Source organism: Saccopteryx bilineata, chromosome 2, assembly GCF_036850765.1.
Source record: "Saccopteryx bilineata isolate mSacBil1 chromosome 2, mSacBil1_pri_phased_curated, whole genome shotgun sequence".
Classification (NCBI taxonomy): Eukaryota; Metazoa; Chordata; class Mammalia; order Chiroptera; family Emballonuridae; genus Saccopteryx; species Saccopteryx bilineata.
Window position 1 is genome coordinate 245,055,790 of NC_089491.1, and position 6,102 is coordinate 245,061,891.

Consider the following 6,102-nt stretch of genomic DNA (forward strand, 5'->3'; position numbering starts at 1 on the left):
TTCAGTAATTATGCTGAAACACAAATTTCTTAAACACTAGATGTAGTCACTTTCTCTTGCAAGTACTCACAGAAATGCAATAACTTTCAGAAGTTATGTTATTATTTTATATGGTCTGGATATAGAGACCCTTTCTTTCCTCTTGTAAGTCCTGGCGTGGGTGTGTTGGGTTCTTCGTGGCCACACCTGGCGGATAGGGAAACCTAGATCTGCTGGAGTGGTGAGTGAGGGACATGGAAGAAGGATCAACAAAGAATTGATGATTTTGCCATGTAGCAGTTGAATGGTCAAGTTATTGAACTTCTCTTAAATTTAGTTTCCCAAAGAAGCAGAAAGAAGGAAGAGGAGAAGGAGAAAGATAAGGATAAGAAGAAGATAATAATGGTGTCCACCCCCTTTATGAAGAAAGCAGAAGAAAATAATGTGTATTAAGTTTATGCTAAGGGCCAGGCATTGAGCCAGGTGACTTAAGTGTTTACTTCACTGAATTCTTATAAATAGTGACAATGTAGGTAAAATCTATATATACACAGTATCGTATTTGCATGTCCAGAAACTAAGAAACAGACAGTTAGAGCCCCGGTTTACAGAAGCTAAGTGAAAATACCAGTCCTGTCTCAGGGTGGCGCTAGGCCTGGGACACAGGCCCCCTGCCCCTCACCTGGGCCTCGTGTGGTTTCCTTCTCCTTCTTCAATAATGTTACTGATGAGAGTTGAGTCAGGCAGGGCTCAACTGTTCCTCCTGCTCTAAACTAAAAACGATAGCATTTAGATCAGCAGTAAAGGTAATAATGATACTTATTTCTCCAAGAGATATTTTCCTTCTGCCTAGACTAAGAACTCCAGCCACATGGATGCCAGAAATGCATGGAAAAAAAATTATGCCAAGTTAACAGCTGTAATTGAAACATATTATAACTTTCTTTCTGAAGAAATTGAAGTCCCTTGTCACCAATTATATTTTTCTAACTCCCATTCAAATGTTTGGATTATCATAGCCGCCTATGAATAGCTTTTTCATTGAAGGGTAACCATGGCTTCCTAGAGGTTGGTCAAGAGCAGTGTGACATTGACTTTCTTTGTACACAGGGTGTTACAAGTGGAGCTAGGGCCCTCCTGGATGTCAGGAAAGTTCTGGCTTCCCTAATCATTCAGATAGGATTCAGTGCAACAACCATTTCTTCCACCATCTACCTGCCAGGTTCTCTGCCATTGGCAGATCCAGGAAGGGACCACATAGTCTAGTTGTCATGTCACTGTTTCCTAGTCTAATCCCAGACTTCCTTTGGCCAGTGAGAGCAGACACACAGCTGGCAGACAGGATAAGCGAACAATCTGGGAGCTCACTATCTCACAGTCCCATATGTGTTTTTTGGCCACAGTTAAAAATAAACATGTTGCTTCCTTATCTGTGTCCCACAGGGTGTGCGCTATTTTTCAAAATCCACTTAGAATAGCGAAAGCAGGTCCCTTGACTTGCCTGTGTTGGGCTTTAATTTCTGCATCTTGACTCAATGCAAGTATCTGTTGATCTTGAAGTGCTTGTCTTGGCATTCTTCTACGCACCAAGAAGGGGCCCACAGTGATTCCAGATCATCACTCTTGTCCTCAGTTCCCCTGTCCTTTCCCACCCCCTACTCTCAGTGGACACTTTTGTTTCCTGCTTTACTAAGATCAGTACTATGTGCATCTAAAGGTCTCTTATGTTATCTTGCCTCACAGGATCATGGCCACTACCGCTCTAATTCTTCTCCCATTATCTGAATGACATGGGTTTCTTTCCTTAGGGAAACTAACCGCTCCCTGTATATCTGAGATGCTCTCCTGTTCTCTGAACAGAGTCATTCCCTCCTTCAAAAATCTCTGAATACTTGAGGCTTCAAATTCTCTGTTCTGTTTCTTAATGTCGAGCATAATTAGCTGGAGTCTCTTCTAAGCAGGAGTGTCCCTCAAGTCTAGAGGTCCTCCCTTTCCTTGTCAAGTGTGGCATTGCACCTTTCTGGCTCTTCTCCAATTTCTCTACCTATTCTCCTTCTCTTTCCTCTGTTGATTAGAGCCTCAGCTTCTCATTCTTTCCACACTATTCTCACTCACTTATCCTTTCATTGATTCATTCATTCAAGATTTATAGAGGATCTAGTATTTGCCTGGTACCAATCCAAGTATAGAAGGACAACAGTGAACATAAAAAATGAGGCTGTTTTTATGGAATGTTCATCAGATGGGAGTAGGCAGAAAATAAGCAAGTAATACTTTTTTCTATTCTTAAGTGAGAAGCAGGGAGGCAGAGTAATAGACTTCACATGCATTCCAACTGGGATCTACCCAGCAAGTTCCCTACCAGGTGATGCTCTGCCCATCTGGGGTTGTTACCCTGTTTCTCAGCATATGAGCTATTTTTAGCACCTGAAGTGAGGCCATGGAGCCATCCTCAGTGCCTGGGGCCAACTTGCTCCAAGTGAGCCATGGCTGTGGGAGGGAAAGAGAAAGAGAGAGAGAGAAGAGAGAAGGGGAGGGGTGGAGAAGCAGATGGTCACTTCTCCTGTGTGCCCTGACCTGGAATCAAACCTGGGACATCCATACACCAGGCCAATGCTCCATCACTAAACCAAATGACCAGGGTCCAAGTACATACATTTTAAATAAAATAATTTGGACAGTAAGAGAAGATATGAAGAACAAGAAACAAGGTAATGAGATAGAGTAGTTTCAGGTGGGGAAAGTGGTCATGAAACTAGTTTAGAAATACAGTAGTAACCAGGGAGTGCCACTCTAAGATGTCATTTGAGGGAAGACCAGAATGCAAAAAACCAGCCATAGGATCAAGAGTATTGTAGGGAGTGGGAATATTTGGGACAAGAGCTCTATCATGGGGATAACTGTGAGGTGCATTTAAAAAAAATCAAGTGTTCTGACTGGATAGCTCAATTGGTTAGAGCATCATCCTGAAGCATAGAGGTTGCCAGTTCAATTCTCCAGTCAGGGCACATACAGGAAGAGCTCTGTGTTCCTGTCTCTATCTATCTATCTATCTATCTATCTATCTCCCTTCCCCTCTCATCAAAATCAATAAATAGACAAATTAAATACTTTTTTAAAATTAAGTGTAACTGGAACATGTGGACAAGACAGAGAATGGTAGGCATGAGTGTGGAGAGAGAGCCAGGACTCAGGGCAAGCCTTGTTAGGCGACAGAAAGGAGTCTAGATTTTATTAAGCACAAGGAGATGCCATTGAAAGGCTTTAAGTGAGAAAGATGCATGATTTTATGGAATACCAAAAGTGCTCTGGCTACTGTTTGGAGACTAAAATGGATGGTTTTGCCCATCAACAATAAGGGGAAGATGAACATCAAACTGGAAAAACAAAAACGAACAAGCAAGAAACCATAAAGGATTGAAGCCAAAAGGGCGGGCAGAAATAAAGAATTTAGATGAGTTAAAAGCTTTCAGAACAAAGCCACACCTACTTTGGAGAATGTACGGTATTTGCAAAAGCGACTGAAAGCCAAAACTCAAGGGAACTGTCAGAAAACTGAAAGGCCAAATGATCCTATTTTCAATAAAGAGGCAATTACATTGTTCCTAAAACCTCATGTAAAATCCGCAGAGTGATTATTTAGAATGGGGTTAGCAAATATTTGTAAAAAAACAAAACCCCCCCACACTGTGATTATTAGGAATAAACACAAGTGGAAGTGAAAAGAAATTACATAAAACCAAGGGGACTCTTGCTGGGGCAGAGGTGGCGGTGGTGGCAATAATTTATAGTTATCAGACTAAAAATATCTCAGTCACTGTACATATTTGATAAAATCATAGAATCTCAAAAATGTTTGGAACTTTATTAGTAATCTATTTCAAACTCATAACCTATAGAGGGTTTTTTTTCTACAATATTCCAGTAATTGTTTGTATAATGACTGCTCACACATAGCAAAATGTAATTCACCTCTCTTTGGAATTGTTTGCGATACATATCTAAAAATCTACTTACCTATAAACAAACCATTGATCCTGCTTCTTTTCTCTGAATCATTATAAAATTAATTCCTCTTATATATACTCTGTTTGGAATTTTCTGAGCGTGTCCTGCTAAAACATGGAAAAGTGGGAGATATGTTTGGGGTTTTATTTGTGATTGGACAATGATATCAAAGAAGTCTGATCCGCAGCTCATTGTCAGGCTAGAGTGCGGTTCTAAAGTCGTGCCAGAGAACTCTTCCTTTTCCTCCCTCCTCCTCCTCCTCCTCCTCCTCCTCCTCCTCCTTTTTTTTTTTTCTTAGAGTCAGAGAGACAGACTCTCTCATGTGCCCTGACCAGGATCTACCAGGCAAGCCCCTACCAGATGATGCTCTGTCCATCACAGGCTGCTCTATTGCAACTAAGTTATTTCAGCACCTGAGGTGAGGCCACGGAGCCATCTTCAGCACCTGAAGCCAACTTTGCTCGAACCATTTGAGCCATGGCTGTAGGGAGGCGGAGAGAGAGAGAGAAGGGGGAGCTGTGGAGAAGCAGATGGTTGTCTCTCCTGTGTGCCCTGACCGGGAATTGAACCCGAGACTTCCATATGCTGGGCTGATGCTCTACCGCTAAGCCAACTGACCAGGGCCATACCTATTTTTTTTTTTTAAATCTGTTTGGATCCCGTGATTGTCAAACCTAGAAATGAAACAAACTAAAGGAAAGAGAAATGTTAGATGATTTAATCTGGATTCAATAAAAGCATTAACAGGTTGTGATAATTGGTTGAAATTAATTAACAGCAGTTAAGTTCAGAGTTTCATATTAATTTTTCCAAAATCTTATATAAGTACAAAATTACTCTGAAACAAGTTTAGTGAAAAATACTCAAGGATTTTAATTGACCATAAACTCATGATGAGTGAGATATGGCTGTAAACATATTTCAATACAAATACCCTTTTAAAGCAAATGGGGCCATCCTGGCTGGATAGTTCAGTTAGTTAGAGCATCGTCCCTAAGCACAGAGATTGCCAGTTCGATTCCTGGTCAGGGCACATACAGGAACAGATCAATGTTCCTATCTCTCTCTCCCTCTCTCCCTTCCTCTCTCTCTCTCAAGTCGATACAACAAACATAAAAAATATAAAAAGGCAAATGGGGCCATAATTCCCTTGGATTTATGCTGGTCACACCACACAGGGAACAATCAGTTCCTGTTCTGGATGTCACTTTGAGAATTATGCTGACAAACCAAAAATCCTTCTGAGAAAAATGTTCAGGGGTTAAGAGTTGGAAACTACTGGTAAGTACACAGGAAGAAACCTAAGAAGCTCAGTCCCAAACAAACAAGTCTGGAGTGGGGTGTTCTCTTAGCCCTTTTAGGAAAAACAGATTGAGGACCATGTAATGGAGTTTGTGAAGCAAGGGGTGTATACAATTTAATTGACTATAAAGAACTTCCTTAAACAATAAATAGGACTGACTTATGAACTAGAAAGCTCTTATCCTTGAAAAAGATCAAGTCTATTCATCAGAAATGTCCCAGAGGGATTCCTGAATTAGAAAAGAAGGTTGAATCAAATCAACTTGAACTTCTCATCCAAGTTTAAAGTCCTGTACTTCAAGGGCTGACCTTCAAAACAACATAGTTTATGACCTGGTGGCCCTCTGTCCAGGGACATTCTGTTGCTCTGTGATATGTTAGGAGAGAGAATTTCCTGCATATGGTTCAGTTACAGTCAGCTGTTACTCTGCCATTCTTTTTTTGGAATGCTGGTGTTAAGCTTCCCCTTTTGGAAAGGGAGCAGAGGGAATGAGAAATGGGCGGGGCGGCGGGGGAGGGCCTTCTTGTATTAATCTTTCACTTCAGTTCCAAGCATTCCTAATCTGTTATGTCAGTTTGGGTTTATAACTAGTTACAGTTTCAGGTTTCTCTTTCAGAGGAAGTTACTGCCGCTGCTGCTTGGAAAAGGGAGTGGCTAATATCAATAGTTGGAAGAAGCCAAACCACAATTAATCTACTTTGAAACTCTAATTAATTAATTAATTAGTAAGTGATTAGAGCAACAGAGTTGTTCCCACCCTCAAAACCACTCTTGCGCTGATACTGGATCAGCTCACTAGGTGAGGAGGGGAA